Source organism: Lissotriton helveticus, chromosome 2_1, assembly GCF_964261635.1.
Source record: "Lissotriton helveticus chromosome 2_1, aLisHel1.1, whole genome shotgun sequence".
Taxonomy (NCBI): Eukaryota; Metazoa; Chordata; class Amphibia; order Caudata; family Salamandridae; genus Lissotriton; species Lissotriton helveticus.
The window spans coordinates 1847394929-1847422551 of record NC_136059.1 but is presented as its reverse complement, the minus strand read 5'-3'; positions in this window follow the sequence as shown (position 1 = coordinate 1847422551).

Here is a 27623-nt window from a genome sequence, read left to right as displayed (position 1 = left end):
ACAGGTTCCAATGTATTTATTTATTATTTATCATTGAATGAAAAGAGTTTTGTAAAGCACTGACATGACACCCTTAGCAAGGACTATAACAACCTAGCCCAGCTTGACCATATCCCTTCACTTGTTCAGCACCCATAATTGGCACCCCTGTCTAAATGTATAATTTCACTCTATGGCAGCTGTGTGTGTTCCCTTGTATGTCACCGGTTGAATGAATGAGAAAGTGAATGAATCAGCAAATTCCGGATTGTATGTAAGTTGTTCGTGTATATATGGGAGTGTGAGAAACATGTATATGTATTTTATCTAATTGTCCTATGCATTCACCTGTTTGTTTTCAGTTTTATCATTTTTTGAAAAATGTATATATATGAAATGTGTTGCACAAAAACCATTAATTTGGGAGGAAAAACGTATAAAAATAGTAATAAAAGGATTATGACGCCAAAACACCAGTAAAGTCTATGGCTCAGATGTGTTGTTGATGTCACCCCTTATGTAACATAGTGGATCCCTATTGGGAACTCTGATATCCTTAGTGGCAGGGTGTGCTGTTTTCTATTTTGATGTGAATTTTCCCCTATTTTCCTGCCAACTATCAAAAATCCCACTTGGGGAACCCCCTTCTTGTGTATATACCCTTAGCAAGGGTGACACAGCCCCCAGTGCAAATGCGAATAGGTGTGGCTTTAAAGAAATGTTGTATGATAATGTGGAGCATTTGAAGTAGATAGCTGGAAATGGATATGTATTTGTGTGGAAGCAAAAACTGTGGAATATTAGTGTAGGATGAGTGTGCAGTGACAGTTATACCCTACTACAATCTGTGCTGCTGCCAGACACATTACATGATCTAGTTTTATCTAAGCAACTTTAATAGCATTACAATGTCATGTGTGAAAGTTCAAGCTGAAGCGGCTGGATAAATAATCAAAGTGATGCCAGCTGTGCGAAGAGCAAGCACTTTTTTTTTTGTGGAAGCACACAACTTCTGCTCAATCAAAACGTATTCCTCTCTCCTAATATCTGGGTGGAGCCGAAGCCCCTCTATTGTTGATTCTCACATAATTATCTGGAAACATCAGCACTGTCAGGCCAGATCGTAAAAATAGGCCCCTCATGAATAGTTGGTCGTAAAATATAGCAATAATAAAGACTTAATTGGCTGCTCAGGCACCATGGATAGTGATTCCCCTGATGTCACGTTATGGTCACTTCAGAGTGTTGGTTACAGGTAGGACAAGTTTACATGGCATTAGCACTTTACAGGTAGGGAACCTGACTTGTTTTCATTGGTGTATGTCTGTTTCTGAGAAGAGGATTTAGGAACTGTGGTTAGAGGTTAGTTTCAGATGCAGCCACGGTCGGCAGTAGGAGTGCCTGCAGGGCGGTGACGTGGGGAAGGGGAGGGGCAGGGTGGGGGGTAGTAATGCATGGATTACGGAGTTTAATAGGTAAGTAAATATATAAATAAATAAAACGAATTTCGTTGCGTGGACTGCATCGCATTTGGGGATGCAGTGCGTGCAACGAAATTCGTTTTATTTATTTATATGACTCTGTAATCCATACATTACTACGCCCCACCCTGTCCTTCCCCACATCACCGCCCTGCAGGAACTCCTACTGCCGACCGCGGCTGATCAGATGGATGGATTTGGGGGAGCGGGCAAGGATTGTCAATGTTGCAGAGTGAGCATCTGAGTTTTAGATGGATGTTCAGTTTGGCCTTCCTTGAAAGATGTCCCAATATCTTTACAGTACTGTTCAAAACTCTTAATCATACTCGTCTTCATCAAAGGCATGACACTGTGAGAAAATTCAGCTGGGAATGTAATTTCTCTAACACTTGCCTCGTGGTGGGAAAGAATGCGAGCCCCAACCAGCCAGCTGGGTGCTAAAACATGTCTAGCATGCCAGCATTTCTCCTGACATATGCAAGCAACCTGATGGAGCAACAGTCAAGTGAGGGTGCATGGTTCATAGTAAATGAAGATGACAAGCAGTAATAACTGTAATGAGGATTACAGGTAGGCAATTAGCATATTATCTCTGCATCCGTCCTGCCAGTCAATAATCTGAGCGGAATACTAAAGCTACAAACTGACCTTCAGACATCATAATATTAGAAATGCCAAGGTGCTTGGTTACCGAAAGCCACACATTCACTTGTGACTCAGTACAGTTTAACGCAAGCCAGATTAGTAAACGGTTGCTCTCATTTGGATTGTGTTTGTAGGAAGCTGTCTCTTTATAAAATATACCAAAATTAGGTATACAGTATAGAGAGTCCAGGTATTCCTTTTTAGTGAGACAGGGGTTTGCTTTAGGAATCCCAAGGTGCTCTTTTTGTGGCAGTGTGGTCGAGTAGCCATAGGCTTATCAAGGAAGAGTGTTAGACATTTTTTGCCTACACACAGTGAATAAAGGATGCACACGCTCAATAAGTAGATGCACATCAATTTAGAAAATTAACACATATTTATGTATATTTTAGACACCAAAAACATCTTTATTGGGTAAGCACTTAAAAAAAAAAAGCAATTTTGAAGAAAACCAGTAAATACATTTGCATTGTCTCTAATACTGCAATTTTATCCTATGGGGAAAAACATATACTTCATATGGGTATTTAACAGTGACTTGCAGGACCAATCTTCTGTAATTAAGGTAAGTATGGGGCGAGGTCCAAGCCAGCACCAACAGGTCACCTCTGAGGTGTCAAGGCATAGAGGTGCTTTTCAGCGTTGGATTCCTTGTTGTTTACAAACAGAAAAGGTCCTGGGAAAAAGAGGCTGCCTGTCCAGCTGAACCCACAGGGGAAAAGATTCTTGGGCATGTAGGGACACCATCAGTCCACTTCTCCTAGAGCTTTGGGGCTCTGGTGCAGTGGGGCTTTTAGGCATCAAGGTCCGTGTTGCAAGAGACACTCAAGGTGGAGGGGGCCTGCACAAAGAGGCTGCAGGCGGCAACTGGGAGTCCAGTCTGGGCAAACCTAATGTGGGGGTTGACTTGGGAGGATCTCAGGACCTTGTTGGCACTGTTGGACCACTTCAACTCGGGCTGGGGGGCACTGATGCAGTGGTGCTTTCCAGTGTAGGGTTTTCACAGTCCTCACTGATTTCGTGGGTGCTTGCAGGGTCCAGGGAAGAAGATAAGCTACTCCATGGTAGATGTTTGTTGCTCCTTGAAGTACTGGCAGTACCCCCAGGATTTTGGAGGCAGAGTAGCTGCAGGATGAGTCATCTTTGGTGCAATTATCGAGGACAGCAGGAAGAAAGGCAGGGATGGTGCCAAGTCATTCGCTGCTCCTCAGTTTTTGCTTTCCTGGTACCAGGGGCTGCCTTAAATACTAGATTTAGAGTTGTTAAGGAGAGTGAAGTATAATGGTGCCAATCAGCTACTTACGTGTGTGGTCACTACACACCTATATGACTACTTCCTGTGGAAAGTAGGCATAACCCTGTCCCAGAGTTCCTAAGTCTGTCATCGCCAAGATGGTGGAATTTTACTAAAGGGGGCACATCAGGCAGCTAATCTTAGGAGTGTATTGGTCTGGTAGTGCACCAGGCCTCCCTGCATATCTAATATCCCACCTCTTCTGGTGCCAAATGGCCCCAGGGCATGGGGTTGCCATTTTCCCTGTCAGGGGAAGCCTCCTGCCTTGATATGCTGATTACTTGCATTCCTGCCTGGAGGAGGTGAAAACACCTCTGGCCAGAGCAGGCATTGTTTCTGCCTTTAGAAAGTGTAGGCTCTCACCTGAAGAGTGTCAGGAACCTGTCTGTGGTGGCAGGCTGGTCGACATCCATCAGCCAGCCCTATAGAGGATGGTAGGTTTTCAGGAGGCACCTCTAAGGTGCCTCCGGGTACATTAATTAAATCCACAACTAGAATCAGTGTTGGTTTATTAATACAAGGTGTTTGATACCAAACACTATTGGTTTCAGTGAAGCCATCATGGAGCCGGGGAACTCGTTTTTATCAGTGTCCAGCACATGCACTTAAAATGGCTTCCCTGTTCAATTGTGGTATCTAAAAATTTACTTTGACATCACAGGGGCATATTTGCTCATGCAGATATGTGCAAAGATGTTGTATTGTGCACCCTGCCTTAGTGCTTTAAGATCTGCTGTAGGGGTGGCTTAGCTATACTGCATATAATGTCTGCAGGCATGGCACACAGGGATGTGTCTGATTGAATTAAGCACAACCGTTACTTGAAGCACTGCGTGAACTAGAAAACACTGTTTTTCAATAGTTAAAAACAATTTTACACTAAAATTTTCAATTGAAATCTTGATGTATTCAAACAAATATTCAGACTCAAGTTGATTCAAAAGAAAATAATCTTTGTTGTTTGATATCAAATAGATGAAATCAAAAACACATCCGTGATTACAATAGTATTACATTATACATGTTACACATATTTTATACATAATCTATGTTCCTTGAAACAGATACAATAATCTGAAAATGCAGGTCACTAGTGTGCAGCCCAATGCATTTCGGGACCCATTGTCCCTTCTTCGGGGGCCACTGCAATATAAACAGAAAAGTAACCAAAAATGATCATGCTGCAATGAACACTATAACTCCTAAAGTTACCAAAATAAAATGACACCCAGAACTGCAGGATTAAAGTATAAAGACATTGAATGCCTGGATGGTTGTAGTAAAACGCACATGCCTCGAAATCAACAACTCATGCATAGAAACAGCCAACTCCACAAGTTACTGTCACCAGTACAATGAGAAACCAAGTGAACAAGGTGCCGTAAAGCCGAAAACAGAGCCCCTAATGTAAAAAAATAATAGTAACAGTAGGTATGGCTGAGTGTAAGATAAGTACATGCAAAACCGGGTGAACCGTGTGCTGGAAAAAAGGAGGTCTGAAAAAGCTTACTAAAGCGCAATGCTGGGACCTAGCGGCAAAGTACTCTTGATGAAAATGACGGGTCTGTAAATGACTGTAAGAATTAAAGTGCGTTATAGTTTTTAAAAATGAAGGAAGTAAAGGATATATGAAACTGAACTCCTACAAATGACACCCCAAGGGAAAAGAATGTTATTACCTCACTATATCGGAAGTGAAGGACGGAGCCTGAAAAAACATAAAAATACACAATTATACCGTGAGTACGATAGGCAGAGACAATGACGCCCAACAGAATGTAGACGCGCTCTATAAATGGAGTACACGGACAGTTGAGGGAAAAATCGTAAGGTGGTGAAGTGGACAGTCTTTCTGATCCTAACGAGTATTCAAACATTGTGCACGCAGCAAAATGCCTTGTTGATTTAAAGTCCAAGATTCCCGCTATAACTAAAGTCCGGTCGCATAATCGGAACAACTGTTATGTTATGTTATTATGAGTTTTATATAGCGCTCAGCTACTCCGAGGAGTGTCCCGGCACTAGAAACGCAAGGCGGTACAGAGCGGGAGAGAGCAGACAGAACTTACTGAACAAAAAGCCATGACTTAAAGTCCTTAAGGTCTGACAACTTTGACAATAAACCTGACTAAAAAAGCAAAGTAAATATAGTGTCCATCTTAGTGTGGTGCAAAAAGGTGCCCATTAAATGGAAAGGGTAATAATAATACCCAAAATGAAAAAATAAAGATATGTTGAAAACGGTACCCGTTAAACGGAAGGCGAGATATTAATACCAAAAAAGAGATCTAGTGAAAAAGTGCACAATGACATTATGCTCAGTGTACAAAAACAAGGTGCTGATAAGATACCATCAGTGAAAGTGTGAACAAACCCAATGTAGGGGAAAAAAGAATAATCCTGCAGTGATGGTAGATAAGCTGCAATCTACATCTAAAGTCTAGCACTGTACTGTATCAACATAACAATGTATACTTAAACTTTCTTAAAAATATCCATGAATGACAGATAGAAATATCACATGAAAATGAACAAGCGAAATGAAATTGCAGCTTAACACAGACAAATATAAAGTATAGACTATGATGCTGGCATACATAATGATGATTGAGACTATTAACCATATAGATACTGGCATTAATAATGATGAATGTAAACAAGTCAAAATAAAAACTGTTGATTAAAAAATATCACCAAATGTAAATATACGTGGTAGAATGTACACTTTTGAAACCCTAGTGACATGATGGAAGGCAAAAAATGTGCAACAGTGTAAGTGACTGGTGATGTAAGATGTGGGTTGTAGAACAGTAGGCGTGGCTAGTAGAAGGTGAAATTTATAAAAAGCAACTTAAATCCAATTTGTCGTTCAGGCCCAAATGCAGCATGGTATTAATTTTTTTATCCAATCAATCAATTAATCAATCAATCAATCATAGTACTTGTAGAGCGCACTACTTACCTGTGAGGGTCTCAAGGCGCTGAGGGAAGGGGGGTGCTGCTACTGCTCGAAGAGCTAGGTCTTGAGGAGTCTTCTAAAGGCGAGTAGGTCTTGGGTCTGCCGTATGTGGGTAGGGAGGGTGTTCCAGGTCTTGGCGGCGAGGTAGGAGAAGGATCTGCCGCCGGAGGTCTTTCATTGGATGTGGAGGACAGCGGCGAGTGCGAGGCTGGTGGAGCGGAGCTGGCGGGTGGGGGTGTAGAAGCTGAGTCCGCTGTTCAGGTAGGCTGGTCCGGCATTGCTGAGTGCTTTGTGTGCGTGGGTGAGGAGCTTGAAGGTGATCCTCTTGTCAACGGGGAGCCAGTGTAGGTCTCTCAGGTGGGGGGTGATGTGGCTGTGGTGGGGAACGTTGACGATCAGTCGGGCGGAGGTGTTTTGGATGCATTGTAGTCGTTGTAGGTGTTTGGCTGGGATTCCTGTGTAGAGTACGTTGCCGTAGTCCAGTCTGCTGCTGACGAGGGCCTGTGTCACTGTTCTTCTTGTTTTGGTCGGGATCCACTTGTAGATCCTGCGAAGCATGCGGAGGGTGTTGTAGCAGGAGGAGGAGATGGCGTTCACCTGTTCAGACATGGAGAGGGAGGAGTCGAGAATGAATCCTAGGTTGCGTGCATGGTCGGTGGGTGTTGGTGCAGTTCCCAATGTGTTCGGCCACCAGGAGTTGTCCCAGGCTGAGGGGGTGGGTCCGAGGATGAGTACCTCCGTCTTGTCCGAGTTCAGGTTCAGGCGGCTGCTCCTCATCCAGTCGACGATGGCCTTCATTCCCTCGAGGAGGTTGGTTTTGGCGGGGTGTGGGTCCTTGGTGAGGGAGAGGATGAGCTGGGTGTCGTCGGCGTAGGTGATGATGTTGAGGTTGTGATGGCGGGCTACGTGTACGAGCTGGGCCATGTAGATGTCGAACAGCGTCGGGCTGAGGGATGAGCCCTGGGGGACGCCGCAGATGATCTCGGAGGCTTTGGAACGGAATGGGGGAGGCAGACACTCTGGGTTCTGCCGGAGAGGAAGTAGGTGGTCCAATCCAGAGCCTTGTCTCGGATCCCCGCGGCGTGGAGGTGTGCACGTAGTGTGCAGTGGCAGACAGTGTCAAAGGTGGCAGAGAGGTCTAGGAGGATAAGTGCTGCGGTCTTGCTGTTGTCCAGCAGGGTCATGATGTCATCGTTGGCAGCGATGAGGGCAGTGTCGGTGCTGTGGTTGCTGCCAAATTCTGACTGGGAAGGGTCCAGGATTCTGTTTTCTTTGAGGTCTCGGGTTAGATGTCTGTTTACGGTTTTCTCGATGACCATGGCCGGGAAGGGGAGCAGAGAGATGGTCCGGAAGTTCTTGAGGTCTCTTGGGTCTGCCTTAGGTTTTTTGATCTCAGCGTGTTTCCAGATCTCTGGGAAGGTCACGGACTTGAGGGAGAGATTGATGACTTTGCGCAGGTGGGGTGCGATGAAGCTGCTTGCTCTGTTGAAGACGTGGTGCGGGAATGGGTCTGACGGAGAGCCGGAGTGGATTGTGCGCATGGTCTTGATGGTGTCATCAATGCTCATGCTGGCCCAGGCTAGCAGGGGGTCTTTGTCGATGGTGTGCGGAGGGTCTGTTGTGTTGCTGTCTGTTGGGGCTGTCTGGGTGTTGAAGCTGTCGTGGATGTCTGCTATCTTGCGGTGAAAGAACGTGGTGAAGGAGTTGCACTGGGCTTGCGACGGCGGGATGTCATTGGTGTTGGAGCTGGAGTTGGAGAGTTCCTTCACGATGTTGAAGAGCTTCTTGCTATCGTGTGCATTGTTGTCGAGATGGTCTTTGAAGGAGGTCCTCTTGGCCGCCCTGATGAGGTGGTGGTGGTTGCGGATGGCATCCTTGTGTGCTGCGTGGCTCTCCGGAGTTTGTTCACTGTGCCATTTCTTCTTTAGTTTCCGGCAGGCTTGCTTGGAGGCTAGGAGTTCTGGGGCGCTTGCTGGTGTCTCTGTGTGGGGGTTTCTTCAGCAGGGCAAGGGTGTTGGCGCAGTTATTGATCCAGCGTCTGAGGTTGTGGTAGCGTCGTCGGTTTGAGGGTTCGGTGGGTGGGCTGAGAGCGAGGTTTGCGTGTAGTTGGTCTTCGGTGATTTTGCTCCCGCAGCAGCAGGAGATCTGTTGGGTGCGGTGGTGTGTGGTGGGATTCTGGAAGGCGAAGTGGATGCAGCAGTGGTCGGTCCACAGGAGTTCGGTGGTGTGGCTGTCGGAGACGTGCGGGCTTGAGGAGAAGACGGGTCGAGCATGTGGCCGGCGGAGTGGGTGGGCGTTGTGACGAGTTGCTTCCGTCCGAGGTTGGCAAGGTTATCAATCAGGGTTGAGGAGTTGTTGTCGTTGTTCTCAAGGTGAAAGTTCAGGTCTCCAAGGAGGATGTAGTCGGTGAAGGTCAGGGCATGCATGCTGATCAAATTGGCGATGGAGTCGCTGAACAGGGGGTGGGGTCCCGGAGTCGATAGACGAGGGTGCCTCTGAGGGTGGAGTTAGGGTCGGTGTGGATCTGGAAATGCATGTGTTCGGCGGTGCTCAGCGCGTCGTTGCTGCTAGTCGAGACCCTGATGCTGTTCTTGTGGATGATGGCGATTCCTCCTCCGACTCCATTGGTGCGGTCTCTGCGGGTGATCTTCTAGCCGTCTGGGATGACTATGGCGATGTCGGGTGAGGAGGAGTCATTAAACCAGGTCTTTGTCAGGAAGGCGACGTCCGGGGATGTTGTGTCGAGCAGGCCCCAGAGCTCGACGGCATGCTTGTGTATGGAGCGGGTGTTCAGTAGTCTGCATCGGAGGTGGTTTGGGTCTTTCTTGGCGCGTGGTTCGTCGGCTCTGAGGCTGGTGTAGCTGCAGTTCCAGCATGTGAAGGGGCCGTGTGTGCATTTCGGGGAGGCCTTGAAGCAGGTGTGGCTCCGTCCTGAGTTGAGAGCGTGCAGAGTGCTGGCGTCGTAGTGGCGGCAGTGGTCGAGGCGGGTGCGGGAGCTATGGATTCTGGTGCTGGGCGCGGTCCAGGCCCATATGGGTGTAGACGGGCTTGCCTTAGGCCCGCCTCGGGCGTGCCAGCGGCGTGGCCGCGCAGCGCCTGGCATATATGGGGAGGTGGGAGGGAGGAGCAGCTGGGAGGTGGGAGGCAGAGGCAGCAAAGGGGCACTGGGCTGTCAGGGGTGCTGGGCCGCAGGGGGCAAGGTGGCGAGGGCGGTGAGGGACAACGAAGGTGAAAGACGGAAAAAGGGGCACAAAATTGAGGGCAAAACGAGTGGCACAAAAGGCAAAAGAGCACAAAAATGAATTGAACAGAAGGCAAAAGGGGCACAGAAACGAGGGGAAAATGTGTGGCACAAAGGGCAGAAGGGGACAAAAAAACGAGTGGAACAGAGGGCAGAAGGGCACAAAAAATGAGTAGAACAGAAGGCAAAAGGGGCACAAAAACAAGGGGAAAATGAGTGGCACAGCGGGCAGAAGGGCACCACAAGCGAGTGGAACAGAAGGCAAAAGGGGCACAAAAACAAGGGAAAAACAATTGGCACAGAGGGCAGAAGGGCACAAAAAAAAACGAGTGGAACAGAGGGCAAAAGGTACACAAAACAAGGGAAAAACGAATGGCACAGAGTAGGCAAAAGGGCACAGAAATACCGTAAAAACAAGTGGCACAGAGGCAAAATACAGAACACAGAAATACAGGGGCAGCTAAGTACAGAAGGCAGAACGGGCAGAGAGGCACGGGGGCAGCGAGGGGGGCAGAAGGGAAAACCGGGCAGAGACAAGGGGGCAGCGAGGGGAACAGAAGGGAAAACCGGGTAGAGACACAGGGCAGCGAGGGGTACAGAAGGAAAGACCGGGCAGAGAGAGCACGGGGACAGCAAGGGGAACAAAGGGAAGAAAAAGGGGCACGGACCATGTACAGGCAGCCGGGGAAGACATACAACAGCAGTCACAGACACAACAATGAAAATACAGGCAATACAATAAAAGCAATAAAGTGGAGGATGAACAAACCTACCTATGGCCTACCACTGGCCACCAGGGATGAGGCACAGGTGGTAGCCTGCGGGTGGTGGAGGGCCTCGAACTTCCTCAGCAGTGGCAGCTGGGGCAGGGACACACAGGCGGTGCTGTGCGGAGGGGGAGCGACCTACCTGGTGAGGTCAAGGGTCACTCCAGTTGATACAGTACAGTGCTAGACTTTAAATGTAGATTGCAGCTTATCTACAATCACCGCAGGATTATTCTTTTTTCCCCTACATTGGGTTTGTTCACACTTTCACTGATGGTATCTTATCAGCACCTTGTTTTTGTACACTGGGCATAATGTTATTGTGCACTTTTCACCAGATCTTTATTTTGGTATTAATATCTCGCCTTCTGTTTAACGGCCACAGTTTTCAACATATCTTTATTTTTTTCGTTCTGGGTATTAATATCACCCTTTTCGTTTAATGGGCACCTTTTTGCACCACACTAAGAAGGCCGTTATATTTATTTTGCTTTTTTAGTCAGCTTTATCGTCAGCTTTGTTCCAATCATGTGACCGGACTTTAGTCATAGCGGGAATCTTGGTCTTTAAATCAACATGGCATTTTGCTACGTGCACAATGTTTGAATACTCGTTAGGATCAGAAAGGCTGTCCAATTCATTACCTTACAGTGAGTTTTTCCTTCAGCTGTCCATGTACTCCATTTATAGAGCGCACCTACATTCTCATGTGCGTCATTGTCTCTGCCTATCGTACTCACGGTTTATTTGTGTATTTTTATGTTTTTTCAGGCTCCGTCCTTTACTTCTGATATAGTGAAGTAATAACATTCTTTTCACTTGGGATGTCGTTTGTAGGTGCTCAGTTTCGTATATCCTTCACTTCCTTCATTTTTTTAAACTATAACGCACTTTAATTCTTACAGTCATTCACAAACCCGTCATTTTCATCGAGTACTTTGCCGCTAGGTCCCAGCAGTGCGCTTCAGTAAGCTTTTTCAGACCTCCATTTTTTGAGCACATGGTTCACCCGGTTATGCCTGTACTTATCTTGCACTCAGCCATACCTACTGTTACTATTATTTGTTGACATTCGGGGCTCTGTTTTCGGCTTTACGGCACCTTGTTCACTTGGTTTCTCATTGTACTGGTGACAGTAACTTGTGGAGTTTATTGTTTCTATGCATGAGGTGTTGATTTAGAGGCATGTGCGTTTTACTACAACCATCCAGGTATGCAATCTTTATACTTTAATCTTGCAGTTGTGGGTGTCATTTTATTTTGGTAGCTTTAGGAGTTATGGTGTTCCCTGCAGCATATTCATTGTTGGTTACTAGTCTGATTATATTGCAGTGGCCCCCGAAGAATGGATTGGGCTGCCCTCTAGTGACCTGCATTTTCAGATTATTGTATCTGTTTCAAGGAACTTAGATTATGTATAAATATGTGTAATATGTATAATGTAACAGTACTATGATCAGGGATGTGTTTTTGATTTAATCTCTGTGATATCAAACAACAAAGATTATTTTCTTTTGAATCAACTTGAGTCTGAATATTTGTTTGAATACATCAAGATTTCGAATGAGAATTTTTGTGTAAAATTGTTTTAAACTACTGACAAACAGCGATGTGTAGTGCAGGCAGTGTTTCAAGTAACGGTTGTGCTTGATTCAATCAGACTTATTCCTTATGTGGGACCGGCAGCCCACAGATACTGCGTAGCACACCTGCACCACTTGAGCTTTCTTCAACCTGTAGTATTAGTACATAAAAATTGTTCATTCACCACTAGGATGTGCACCATCAATTTTTAATTACGTTAAGTATACAGGGATGTGTGCCATGTCATGTTTTCAGCCTTTTCTGCTCCTAGACAAGCAGCCTGAAATGGCGTGCCTGGATGAGTTAGGTGAGGGGTCCCTTAGGGTGGCAAAATATATGCTGCAGCCCTTAGGGATCCTTTTAGTACCCATACCAAGGGTACTTGAAGTACCATTTATTAAGGACTTACAGGGGTGCTAAAGGTATGGGCAATTTGGGGAACAATTGTGCAGTTTACGGAAGGATCTGGCCCTGGAGCCTTGGTTATTTACAACAAGGGGTGGTGATGGACAGAGTCTCTGAATTAAGCAGAGTACTCTCACTCAGTCAAGAGATCAGGGCTAGATCCAACACCGTTTTTTAGCTCATTGCACCATCCCAGTTTCAGAACCTGGCTGTATGCAAATTAGTCTGTCCCTGGCCCAGTGCATCATGGGAACAGGGCAGACCAGACTACAACAACCAATTCTTACACTGGGAAGGAAACAAGCTTCCGGGGACCGGTTTCTGCCATTTCAGGCGTCTTCGGCCCGGCTTGCTTGAATCCTGATGGTGCAATGAGCAAGGGACTCACATCTGAGTATACCCTTCCACGCTTAGGGTGGACAAAATTATTTACAACAAGGGGTGGTGATGGACAGAGTCTCTGAATTAAGCAGAGTACTCTCACCCAGTCAAGAGATCAGGGCTAGATCCAACACCGTTTTTTAGCTCATTGCACCATCCCAGTTTCAGAACCTGGCTGTATGCAAATTAGTCTGTCCCTGGCCCAGTGCATCATGGGAACAGGGCAGACCAGACTACAACAGCCAATTCTTACACTGGGAAGGAAACAAGCTTCCGGGGACCGGTTTCTGCCATTTCAGGCGTCTTCGGCCCGGCTTGCTTGAATCCTGATGGTGCAATGAGCAAGGGACTCACATCTGAGTATACCCTTCCACGCTTAGGGTGGACAAAATTATTTACAACAAGGGGTGGTGATGGACAGAGTCTCTGAATTAAGCAGAGTACTCTCACCCAGTCAAGAGATCAGGGCTAGATCCAACACCGTTTTTTAGCTCATTGCACCATCCCAGTTTCAGAACCTGGCTGTATGCAAATTAGTCTGTCCCTGGCCCAGTGCATCATGGGAACAGGGCAGACCAGACTACAACAGCCAATTCTTACACTGGGAAGGAAACAAGCTTCCGGGGACCGGTTTCTGCCATTTCAGGCGTCTTCGGCCCAGCTTGCTTGAATCCTGATGGTGCAATGAGCAAGGGACTCACATCTGAGTATACCCTTCCACGCTTAGGGTGGACAAAATTATTTACAACAAGGGGTGGTGATGGACAGAGTCTCTGAATTAAGCAGAGTACTCTCACCCAGTCAAGAGATCAGGGCTAGATCCAACACCGTTTTTTAGCTCATTGCACCATCCCAGTTTCAGAACCTGGCTGTATGCAAATTAGTCTGTCCCTGGCCCAGTGCATCATGGGAACAGGGCAGACCAGACTACAACAGCCAATTCTTACACTGGGAAGGAAACAAGCTTCCGGGGACCGGTTTCTGCCATTTCAGGCGTCTTCGGCCCGGCTTGCTTGAATCCTGATGGTGCAATGAGCAAGGGACTCACATCTGAGTATACCCTTCCACGCTTAGGGTGGACAAAATTATTTACAACAAGGGGTGGTGATGGACAGAGTCTCTGAATTAAGCAGAGTACTCTCACCCAGTCAAGAGATCAGGGCTAGATCCAACACCGTTTTTTAGCTCATTGCACCATCCCAGTTTCAGAACCTGGTTGTATGCAAATTAGTCTGTCCCTGGCCCAGTGCATCATGGGTACAGGGCAGACCAGACTACAACAGCCAATTCTTACATGAGCTAAAAAACGGTGTTGGATCTAGCCCTGATCTTTTGACTGGGTGAGAGTATTCTGCTTAATTCAGAGACTCTGTCCCTCACCACCCCTTGTTGTAAATACTGGAGCCTTGGTTAGCAGGAATCACATTCACTTCTGTCTAAATTGCATCAGATACCAGGCAAAATGTAGGGGTGGCCATGTCAAAAAGAAGCACTTTCCTACAGTGTTGTTTTGTCCAAGTGTCTCCACAAATCTCTATTAAAGAATGGTCACCGAAGTCACAAATGCTTCAAAACCCAGATACATTATTATAGAAAAAAGGTGATTCAAGACAAATGATAACTAAAGACTCCAATGACAAAAAAGAGTCCTTAACACTTTATACAGTGTAAATGATAACATTGTACAAAGATATGAGGGGGACAAAAGTAACAGCTGTACAAATCTCAAAAAGAGGGATTCATTAAACCTCATCAAAGTGGCAGCAGGACTGCTGTAGCTCTATATTGACTACCCTGTAGAAGGGGACTTCAGAGAGATAACAAGTAAGGACAATTGTGGAATTCAGGGGTATATTACCAACAACTAGCGATAATTTTTGTCTCTAACTTGTTTAGAGACAAAAATTATCGCCGCAAATCGGCGATTTTTATCGCAGATAAACCTTGCTATTAGCAAGGTTTATCGCAAATGCGATAAAAAACGGCCGCAATGCATGAATATCGCTGAAAAGTCAGCGATATTCATGCATTATCGAGCAAATGCTCTTAGCCATGTTATCCACCTCCCATTGGATAACATGGTGAAGAACTGCTCAGGGCAGGTGTTAGCTTTTGGAGATATTCGCGCTTAGCGCGAATATCTCCAAAAGTTGGTAATAGGAGATAGCGATGTTAGCGACTGTTTCCAGTCGCTAACATCTTGGCACGCCCACTTTGCATGTCATTAGTGATAAATATCACTGACATGCAAAGCGGGGCCCAAGATGGTCGCTATCTCCTATTAGCTGTCACTAACTGGTGTTAGCGACAGCTTGGTAATAGGGAGATAATTTTATCTCCGCTTTCTTGGCTTTTAAAGCCAAAAAAGCGGAGATAAACCCCTTGATAATATACCCCTCAGTGACTTCTAGTAATGGAAGAGACTATTGTGATACAATTGTGGAAGTCAGTGACTTCTAGTGATGGAAGAGACTCTGTGACCCTGCACAACCACTCACATTTAATAAACAAATGGTTAGAAACTCTTTTTTCTGGGCATGAAGTGGAAGTAACAAATATATACAACTCTGTCTCCTAAGCTAGAAGGACAAAATTAGCAAAATGGTGGAGAAATTATGCATCCAGATGAAGTATCACCTCATTCTAAAAGATCCTTAGAAAAGGAGGGTTACATAAAATAGCCTCAAATCTGAGGGGGCAAGCCAAGGTGACAGCCACTAAAAAGGAAAGATGGTCTAATTGGGGGTCTGGAGAAAAAAAAACCTTCAGGAAGTGAGTGGCAAGCAAGCTGGTCACTCTCACTTCTATATCACCAATGTTCTCGGACAACCTTAATCGCCCACAGGGCATTTAAAGAAGACAGAGAAAGATTTAGTTCAAAACAGATCCCAAAGAAATTATAGCATGGAATATGATGGTGGCTGTTGACAGGGTTTCAGAGATTTGGGATTCCCAGATAGCCCCTGCAAATTGCCTGGGCAGTCCATGTTTCTGCAACTAGACCCTCTCAACATCCAAACCCAGAGGCAAAAGTTACCTAGTGGGAAACATCCTTAAGACCCATGAGGAGAGGGGTCCAGAGAGAGCCTTCAAGATGACTGGAACACCATAGACTGAAGAAAGGTAAATGAAAAATTGTGAGGCCAAAATGGAACTACTACAATTGCCTTGACTGCCTCCTCCTTCAATGACTGTGGCATGTATCAATTGGCAAGGTCAGTCCTTCCGTTTGATGCATGCCACTGTCACTGTATTGTCTGTCTGAACTAGCACATGGTGATCCTCTAGCTGATAGTGAAAGTGACAGAAATACCAAAGAGCAGCCACCAGCTCTCTCTAAATTTAAAAGCATCAGCTTTCATCTTCCTCAAGACAGCTAACCAGCCCAAAAAGCTGTCATCACAAACAGGCTAGTGAGTCTCACTAGCCACTTCTCTTATCCCTGCTCAAGATTAGTTAACCTCAGTGTTTCCTAGAACTCTAGTCATCCTTAGGTCCCTTGGAATTGCCCAGAAAAACTCATCTCAGAAACAAAGCTAGCCTTCGGGCCCACCATCTTTATGCCTCCCTGCAACCATATTTTACTTGGAGACTAGCACCCCAGCAGGCAGACCTACATGGCCTACCCTACTGTATGTACACCCTTAATAAACAAACTGGAATTACTGACAGTAATTTAATTTTGTTTGAATTCTGCAATGCTGATCATTAACTGTTTACTACAAGTGTCCACCAGTTCTAGACCTGAGGGCTCAATTGTATGGTGAACGCCTTGTGAAAAAATCTTGCCTTTTATCTCTGAAACCTCAGCAGTTGGGACTTCTAGACAGCTTCCTTTTTGAGCTTTGACCTTCAGCGGTAGCAAGGATAAACTGTCAAGGCTTAGTCTTGGAGGGTGATGCGGCTTTAGTAATTTGAATTTAGTTAACACAGAAAATGTGCACTAAATCACATCAGACAGAAGTCATCCACCAGTGAACCTGCAGCCGAATTCAGGATGTAACTGGGACATATGATTTAAAGGTTTGAAAAAAAATTATATCCAATGACGTTGGAGATGGGTCAGAAAGAGCTCAAGGTCATTGAAGACACAAGAGACCATGTGCCTCTGAACCTGTAATCAATGTGAAGCTGAAGCATGTGTGGGAGCCACAAAGAATGCTGAAGTTAAATCCAGCTTCTCCAGCAGAACTGCAGTTAGAATCAGTATGTCCAGATCTATCCATAAGTTAACCTCAACAAAGCTCTTATTCTGAGAGAGAACCATGTGACACTTGTGGATGTTTAGATGAAACCCATGATGTGTCAGATAAGATTAAATAACTTACAACATCTTCAAAGCGTGCTCTTGATGAGGTGCATGAGGAAGCCGGTTATCCAGAACAGGGAACCAAGGTCAACCTTGTAGATGAAGAAGGGCCAAAATGGGTGCAGTCACCTCGGTAAACATAAAACCCAAAGGGCAAGACCCAAATTAATGGTGCTTACCTTGGAAAAAAAATCCACAGGAAAAAGTTTTTCAGCTTACATTAGGTCATTAGTAATTATGTAGGCCAGTGTGATGATCCATTGAAGGGTCTCCAGGTTGCAGGGTATTGTCTTGTTTTATTCTCTATAGGTATATGAATAGACAAACAGCTCCATTGCATTGGGTACTAACAATACTATGAGGAAAATATTAATCCCTGCTTCCAGGGGGGAGCTGGTACCACTGTATGCTTCTCAAAAGAGTGTTAAACTTCTTACATCTCAGAGACTTTGAAAAAGGACACCAGGGAGAATGAAATGACTGTGGAATCTTGGGTAGAGAAACATTCCAGAGACTCAGTTGCCTCACAACTTGAAAGACTAAAGTGTCTGAAGGGGATTGCTTACACAATATCTGAATATATAACATCCTATCAACTAGCTGGACCATTGTTCTGGTCAAGATAGTTTGACCTTTTGGTCAAGCCACCCTGAGAAGTCCTTCTCATTTCCAGCTAATCCAGGCACCCGTCTCCTTAAAGGCTGACAAAAGTATGATATTGAAGAACTGTCTGAAACAGAAGATATATAATATTGGTGAAAGGATGAGGAGTGTCTGAGTTCATTAAATGTCAGATGTGGACTCTTCTTAAAATCTGTGACAAAATGATGTGTGCCATCGAATAAGAGACGGAATGCAGAAGACTCCTGGGCTGCCCTTCTGAGTGACTGGAAGCATAGCTCATACTATAGAGTAGGCTGAGCTTCCCCATGGTCTCCAAATCATTGCTACTATGGCCTGGAGACTATCTCATGTGGCGCAAAGGACTGACCCTGTTTCAGGAAGACCAGGAGCACCAAGGGATCTCATCTGCAAACTATTTCAACCACGTTTATGGTCGATATCTCGCTCCAGGCCCTACTCTCTGAAATGGCTGCCCTCTGATATTCAAAATGGCCAATGAGTCCAGGCAACAACATGCATCGATCTCCAGCGGTGACCAGGCTCCGGTCAACAAGCTGCACTTTCTGGTGCTTTTAAGCTCACTGGAGCCTACCTAATAACTACCTACTCAGCAATCATGTTTGTTTACATTGCTGCATAAACTTGTCTCTGGGAGCCATGTGGGTTGCACTCCAGTCTGCCTGAGCCTAGAATGGCGGTCAACCACAAGGCATCGTAATTTCATTGGAACTCACTACTAATATGTTTTGTGGGTATCAGCATCATTTTCAAATAAACATCGTAAACAACTGTCTAAGCACTGATGGTAGTCAAATCTGCTCTACCAAATAACTCTGTGCATTTCAACAAACTTTGCAACTAGAGTCACTTGTCACAGTGGCTGCCATCTTGAAAGTGGATGATGGTCCTCGGAATATCTGCACTTTTCTGTTTTGCCATGGTTGGCCCATCTATAGACAAGCACCAGGGGCTGCAGAGTCAGTCACCCTCTCTCAGTTCACCAGCAGTCTCTCCTTGTCTACAGCTGTGCCATACATATGTCCCAACATCCCCATTCTTGGAACAAGTCAGTCGCCTTAAGAGAGATGGCAATTCTTTGTCCACACACCATTGGGCTGACACATGCCCTCCTTAGGAAATATCAGTCCCTTCCTGCGGTACACTAAGCGTCTCTATTTTCTACCCTACCAGAGACCTTTCCAAAGGTGGCCGTGGTAAAAACAAGCCATCAGCCCCTACCCTCAAACCAAGGCTATGCCTAGTCCTTAACCGCTGTGTAAAACTCTTTGTACATGGCATCCACATACCTAAGGCACCTTCCCCTGGATGACTACGAAGACTTCATTCACCCCCAACTACCCAGCTCTTCATATTGATGACTTTGAGATTCTAATCCTAGTCCCATCTACCTCTCTTTCTAAATCTCTCAATTTCGGTCTCCTTCAGTCCCTAAGAACACAGTGTGGTTCGCCAGGCTCTGGAAGACCTTGTGACAACCATCTTTATCGTAGCAATGGTTGTTTAGGTCAATATCTATAACTTCCCAACTGGCATCAGCCTCAAACATGTTGATGACACCTGTTGCCACCAGTTCCCCACGTCTTCCCTTTCTAGATCTGGCGCCAATGCATTCAAGATCAAATATCCCCCAAATCTTTTCAAATGTGCAATTAAAAATATGAAACACAGGACCTTGAGAGCCTTCCCGGGAACCCTTTTTCTCAGACCAATACCACTGCCAATGCAAATGCTCCCTCAGAACCAACCACCTCCTCTTCACACACAACACAGACCTATGGATCAGATTCTTATGCTTTTTTCTACCATCCTTTTCTCCCTCTAACATCTCCTTTGGACGCAATCTTAAAAGCTGCTTCACCTTTGGCCTCTTTGGCAATTGTTTTATATCCATTTACAACAATGGGAAAATCATGTTCCAAGCCAACAAGGCAATCCTGGACACAATCGATATGATTTATGTTACTCTTAGGCCCTCCTACAATCCTCAAAAATCCCGCTCTTTGTCCACCCATAGTGCTCCCCACCCATTGTCCCTCTTTCCGGTCTACCCAGACCATATCTCTCACCCCAGACTCTTTTACAATTCGTTATGCCCCTTAAAACCCATACCTCACTACCAACCCCAGACCTTGAACATCCCTCCCACTGATCATCTCTGCATCATTAACCCCTTGGCCGTGGGGGTAATTCCCCCGCTGTGCTGGGGGACGGGGAACGCGCACAGCGCCCCGGTGCTCGTTACGAACTCAGCTTGTCATGGCCACACCCATTTCATTGGAAAGCTCAGCACAGCGGGGGAATTAGCCCCACGTGCGAGCGTTGCGGCTGTTATGACAAGCTCAGTTCATCATGAGCACACGGCAACCATGGCTCATGACGAACTGAGCTCGTCATGAACATGGGAGGGGTTAATTTTCTCCAACCATTCACAAACCATAATTCCTCACCCTGGTTACTGCCGCCACCCTTTGTTATCCCTACAGTCAGCCCATATGTCTCCCCCTTCATCCCCACCTTTTTACCCGCCTGCCCCAACATATCCCAACAACCAGTACCTCTCCCCACCTGTACCTCAACCCCTCAGAGCCTGTTCCTGACAGTCCACCCCAATCCTCCCTCAAATACTGAACAAAACTGGCCTTTTTTCAACAAGCTTCTTTCCTTACCTATCTCGAAGAATGGACATCCTCACATCGGCTCTATTCCATTTTAATGATTCTCTGTCCTCTCGTCGCTCCTACCCTTTTACCCCTCACAGACCCTCCCCCACATCCTTCAGAATACAGAGACAACCACCTGCCATGACCTAAACAAACACAACCACCCCTAGACAACTCAGACCTACTCCATCTTTGAAAGATTCACCGAGCTTCTAATTCCACTTCCCTCTCCTCCTATCTTTCTGTAGGGGGCTGCCCGATTTCCACCATCATCTCTGATCAGATTTAAAATCACACATACCATCCCAGTGCAAGCTCTTCCCCTTTTAACTTGATACAAATCCCAACCACCCTCCTGGAACAGCTAAGTCAAAAAGGTAACAGCTTATTCCTGAAATGCATGCTACACCATTGTCGATCTGCAGCCAAACACTGTACAGAGATATCAGACTGTGGGCCTCATTAGGATGGCGGACGGACCTGCGTCCGTTCGCCACCCCCGTGGAAGAGGGACCGTCCGCATGGGCAGCGGCGGTCCCTCCATGCAAATTAGGATGTGACCGCCACCCTGGCGGTCACATCCTGGATCTTTAACCTTGCGGCGGGTGCTGCTTGAAGCAGCACCCGCCGCAAGGTTAAAAAAGCATGTTTCACATTTACATGCACAAAGCGGCAGGCACCGTGCGGTGCCTGCCGCCTTTTGCATGCAAATGCAGGGGGGTACCATAGGTACCCCCCATGTGCACCCCCACACCCCCTTTACCCTGGGGGCCCGCAAGGGCCCCCCAGAAGCAAAGGTCCACATGCTTTTCCACGGCGGAAAAACCACCGCGGAAAAGCATGTTTACTCATGCTTCCTAATTTGGCTGACGGTGTCTTGCAGACACCGCCACCAAATGGCCCGGCAAAACCCGCGGATCAGCGGCGGACGGACCTGCCATCCGCCGCTGGTCCCACCACATTCCCACCGCCATCCTAATCTGGCGGTGGGTGTTTGATGTGGCCACGGCGGTGAATCTGCATCCTCCGGGCCGGCGGTGGCTTCCGCCGGCCCCGAGGATGCGGATTCACCGCCATCCTAATGAGGCCCTTAATCTTGACCCATAATATTAACATCCTGATCATCACCAAAATGTGGCCCCATATCTCATCCAACCATGCTATAGACCTTCATCCTCTCAATTACTCTGTTTTGCATTGCGACCGGGAAGATAGACACGGTGGACGTCTCACACTCATTCACCAAAACTCTATGAGTTGGCAAACCCACCGAAAGACTCACTTTCAGTCTTTTGAACACATGTTGTTGGAACTGGCAACATCCACCACCTCACACTGAATATGCTTTACCACGCACTGGGTCAAAACAAACCTTCATCACGGAATTTATGAATTTCTTCAGCTCTCAACTTCTCAGTTTTGAAAACAATATCTTTCTTGGAGACTTCAACATCCACTGGGGAAGTGTGGGCAGCAGTCATGTGGACACTTTTGCAACGATCTTCAACAACACTTCAATAAACCTACACATCACAACGGTGTGATTCTAGATCTGATAGTCTCCCATTCCACCTACCTAAAGACATATGACTCCATCCAAGTCAACTAGTCTGATCACATGCACATCCCGTTCTGTCTAATTGGCTCTTATACAAAAACATATGGGCAGCCCAAGAAAGAAATAATATGATTCAGAAACACATTCAATCTTGACACAGAATCCATGGCCATCATGGCCTATCCCAGCCTGATTTCAATTGCACCTCATCTTGACATTAACAAGGACACAAATAAGTACAACTTGTACAACTTCTGCATGGAATCCCTTATTGACAAATGTGCACCACTAAAGTGCTAATTACCCAGACCAAAACCCTCTAAGCCCTGGTTCTGAAAAGAGCTTTATGAAGAACAAAAGCTTATCAGAAAATGTGAGAAAGAGTTGAGACAAGCACCATCTCACCTGAGTATGACTAAGCTTTGCAAAGCAAAGAAACGATACAATGACCAAATCCATGTAGCCAAATCCTCCCATATCAGAGCCCTTGTTGAATTCTGCAAAGCATAGACCAATGCGCCTCTTGGAGGTCATTGCACAATCTACTAACCTCTCCATCGCTTCGGCTCCTAAATCACCTGTTGCCTATTGCAACAACTTTGTGGATTGTTTTGATAAATAAGTTATAGACATCCATATCTCGCTTCCCATCAAATCTCCCTTGAAACGGTTGCCTCTCTACCATGCAAGGCACTTCAATCTTGGTCATCTTTCTCTCCAATCTCCAAGCAGGACTTACAACAATGCATCTCCAAAGTAAAATCCTCAAACCATCATCAGGATGCCATTCCAGGATCTATTAGCAAATATCTTCCCACACACCTACTCCCCATATGTTCCATCATAGTCAATTTCTCACTCAAACAGGGCCTCTTCCCAAAACCACTAATATTAGGTCAACTCCCTCTGCTCTTGAAGAAACAATCTCTTGATCCAGAGAATCTGAACAACTACTGCCCAGTCTGCACACTCCTATTTTTAGACAAAGTCATCAAAAGTTGTGTAGTGTCCCAACTAGTGTCATATATTTGAAGAAACAACATCCAGACACCCTCCAATCAGGTTTCTGCCAAGGTCACAGTATAGAAACTGCGATCCTCCAATTAGTAGATAACTCCCTGTGAATTCTCGACTCCGGCAACTCCTGCCTCCCTGTCCTCCTTGATTTATCTGCTGCAGTCAACACTGTCAACCTTCTAGACTTCCCTCGCATTCTTAAACTTCGTGTCAGATGTCCTCAACTGGTTCTTCTCCTGCTTATTCAACCGTTCTCAAATTGCAAAAATAAGCAACTCATTCTCAAGATCAGTCAGCGTTCACCAAAGGGTCCCTCAAGGTTTGATCCTCTCCCCAATCCTCGTTATCCTTTACCTAGAACCACTATGTTATATTCTCAGAAACTCTGGGATTCTCTTTCCCCTCTATGCCGACGATACCCAAATAAACTTGAAAATATCATCCCCGGAAGACGTTCCCCTGCTTTCAAATACACTCTTAAAGATTCAAAACTGGATGTCCAACCAACATTTAAAACTCAACCCAACTAAAATCAAATTTCTTTTGATCTCACCTCTGAAAGCAAAACCATCAGCACAAGAATGGATAGCCAACTTTCCCACCCTGGATGCCTACCCTGCCATTGTCCAAAGTGCCAGATCACTCGGCATCACCCTAGATAATGTCTCAATCTTCAAAGGCATATAGCAGCTATGGCCAACAGCGCACAACATCAACTTAGGCAGCTCTGGGACATCAGACAATTGATTCCAGAACAAGACCTTAAAACAGTGGTGTAGTCAATTGTTCTCTCTAGACTAGACTATGGAATTGCCCTTCTCTCATGCATTCTCTAAATTCACCTTGGCCCACTGAGAGCAACACTACATGCTGAAGCACGCTTCATCTCAGGTCTCAAGACCTTTGATCACATTTCTCCTGCCCTGCTAACCTTCAAATGGCTCCCCATTGAAGCACTGGACCAATTCAAAATAGCCCACAGAGCACTAAAGTTCTCCTCTCTAAATGAGAAACTCAATATCTCCAGAGCAAATGGGAGTTCCAGAAATGCCCAATCTGTGCTCCTGGAACCCCCCACTTTCAGTCGAGAATGATACATGAACCAGACCTTCTCTGGTAGGGCCACTAGAATCAACCACTCTCAGCTTTCCTCTAGCTCTTTTTAGCTATCTGCTAGCAACCTTCAAAATGGGTCTCAAGCTCCTCCTATTTAATAAACATCTAGGTTAATTCACCTTTGGCCAGACTTAAGTCCTCTCTCCACTACGCCCTGCTCTGCATTTTGTTATATGATCCAACCATCTAAATTGATGCTTTAGCTCTGTATGTCTTCTGCCCATTTGTTTTAACTGTCTCTTGTGGTAACTCCTGCACACATCCACCGATGTAAACATCTGAGTTTAACTACTTTGACTGTAATCAGCTATAACTCTGTAACCTGTGTGCTCTGATGCCTTCGGGCCATGTCTGCGCTTTATAAAATTGCAAAAATAAATAAATAAATATGCCAGTATATAAGCAGCAAATTGAAGAGAACTGTGATGGAAGTAATATATGCCAGAGTCCACCAAAGGAAATATCTGAATATAAATCAACCTGATGTCCCCTGACCTCAGACCGAGTTGAGCATTCAGTTCTCTCTCATAGATCTGAGGCGAACCTTGAAGAGCATTAATGATTGTATAGTATAATCACCATAACTCCCGGCTTCAAAACAACCATGAGCTCTTGAGTAAGCTCCCTTCAGCAAAATGTTAACTTTTTTCTCTTTATGATCTTTGGGAATTACAGCCTCAGCTTTGGATGTATGCCCCACCAAGTTTGGCAGCAATACGTCTAAAGGCACTGATTCAGGTAAAGGCTTTAACAAGCACTCAATACTATAAAGGTGTCCCATAGACCTGGGTAAATTAATCCTTAACAGTTACCTCTAGTTGCAAAGGGTAACAACATGGACATACTGATGAAGGGACAGCCCCAACTATGGAGAAAGCTATGATTGTTGTAGGATGCCACCCAAGGAAGGACCAGATCATGAATCACTTGAAAACCTATGTTTTTGCAAATCTTGGACAGCGCATCTAGGAATGCTCAGGAAATGCATCTCTGTGAGAAGAAGTAGTGCCTTTTGGAAGATGGATTGCTACCATTGCCTCCGTAACCAACTGCTGTATTCTAAATTTCAAGTACTCATCCTCCCTTCTGACAGGAAGCCTATTATTCTTTGCTAAAAAAAGGGGGTAAGGGGACCCTGAAGATGATTCTTCCAAATGCCATCTCTCTAAAAGTGGTCCAAGGGCATTCTACTTGCCAGGAAACAAAAAAGTAAGGACTGCACATGTGCAATTTTTTATTTGTCTCTGGTGCATTCATTGTGGTTTTAGCAGAGAGGAAATAATATTTAAGAACAGCAATGTGTGGAAAATTAATGGGCTTCCATCTCTGAAGTCCGACACGTTTACCGAGAAAATAACAATGAAGATCCCAAATACATCAGGCAAGGACATGTCCAATGGCAGTTCACCAAGGAAGTCTCCCTCAAGCAGGATATCAGTTCCACCCTTGATACCCACGCCACGCTCTGGTACAGACAATGGCATAAACTTAACCCTGACCAGTTCCAGACTCTTTTCCGCTCCTGGAACACTGACACTGACATTGGTAGTGTAGAAGAAAAGTTGGCTCATTTTAATTCCATCCTACAATCTACTGTTGATCATTTAGCACCTCTAAAACAGCAGACCTACCCTCCCAGACACCCTCAAACCAGTTGGTATTCCCCTCTACTTCAGACTGAAAAAAACAGATGTAAAAAATTGGAACGGAAATGGCGGCATTCTCACAATATAAAGGATAAAGAGAAATTCCAAGTCGCGCTGACCTCATACCATAACATTTTTAAGTCTACAAGCAAACTGTACATTGTGAAACAACTAGAACAAGCTGGTAACAACTTAAGGACTGTGGGCCCGATGTAGGTAAAATAGATTTACCGATTTTTAATTACCGAATCATACCGATTCGGTAATTAAAAATCGGTAAATCTAAGGGGTGGAGATGTAGGAACATCCAGATGTTCCTTTTACCGAATCGGTAAATATCTGTATTTACCGATTCTGTAAATACCGACCGGTAATGCCCCATTCATTCCTATGAGCTTTGAAGCCCATAGGAATGAATGGGGCATTACCGGTCGGTATTTACCGAATCGGTAAATACCGATTTTGACAAGGGTGCAGGGGGTGTCACTTTGACACCCTCTAGCACCCCCAAAAAAGATTCGGGGGCCATGTGGCAGGCATACCTGCCCTAAGGGCAGGTCTGCCTGTCATATGACACAGGTGTGCATGCACACATGTGCATGCACACCTGAATCGGTATTTTACCATCAAATATATTTGATGGTAAAATACCGAATCGGTAAGGGTTGTGGGACTCAGAAGAGTCCCACCTACATAGCAAAAATACCGAATAGGTATGAATACCGATTCGGTATTTTACAGATTCAGTAAATTTACCGATCGGTAAATTTACCGAATCTGTAAAATTCTGGGCCCTACATACCAAATCTTATTTACCGGTCGGTAACGGCCGAAAATACCGATTTTCGGCCGTTACCGACCGACCTACATCTGGCCCTCTATATCAAATCCTGAAGTCCTTTACAAATCCTAAGGAATGTGACACTGTAGAGGCTCCCTCTCAATCTCTGTGTGACAACATAGCACCTTTTGTGTCCAGAAGATAGACCCAATCTACTATAAAATAATCGCTGCAAGTGGTACTTCAAATGATCCCTCTACAGATCGCTTGGTAACCTCTGCTAATGTTGCACAACTGATTAACTTCTCACCACTTACACCTGAAGACAAAAGTTAAATCCTGTTCCCCCCCTAGATGTGATCCCTGCAAAGATCACTGCCCTGCTTGCCAAGCAATTTCCCATTCCCATATGCACCATCCTTAATAGCTCATTGAGGAATGGCAGACTCCCTCTTGGATGGAAAGCAGCGCAAGTTGTTCCTGTCCAGAAAATCCTCAAGGCCCCCATAGATGAATAGTCAAACTATCTCCCCATTTCGCTGCTCCCCCTTCAGAGTAATTTACTGGAAAAAGACATTAACAAGTACTTATCTGATTTTGTAGAAACCTCGCATTGCCTGGAGGTCTCCCAGTCAGGTTTCCGGGCAAGGCATAGTAGCAAGTCTGCCCTGATAGCAGTAAGGGATAACATCAGAATGGCACAGACAAGGGCCAGGCAGCTTGACCTATCAGCGGCATTTGACACCATCTCGCACCAAATCCTACTTGAGAGACTTCAGGACATTGGGGTTCAAGGGGCGGCACTGAAATGGCTGGCAAACTTCCTAACAGACGGAACTCAGACAATAACCATGGGCACATTTCGATCCAAGACCACCAAAGTAACCAAGGGAAAACAGCAGGGCTCCTGTTTGAGCCCTACCTTATTTAACATTTATGTTACTCCCCTGGCGAAACTAATGTGGACTCTAGGGTTTAGTCCCATCTCTTATGCTGATGCCACCCAGCTTTTTCCCTTTTCGATGAATCAAGTCCTAATATCCAACTCATCTTTTTTGGGGGCTTGAAGACCATTGCTACCTGGAAGAGGGTCAATTTCCTTCAACTGAATGCAGAGAAATAGGAAATCCTGGTATTTTGAGGTGGGCAATAAGC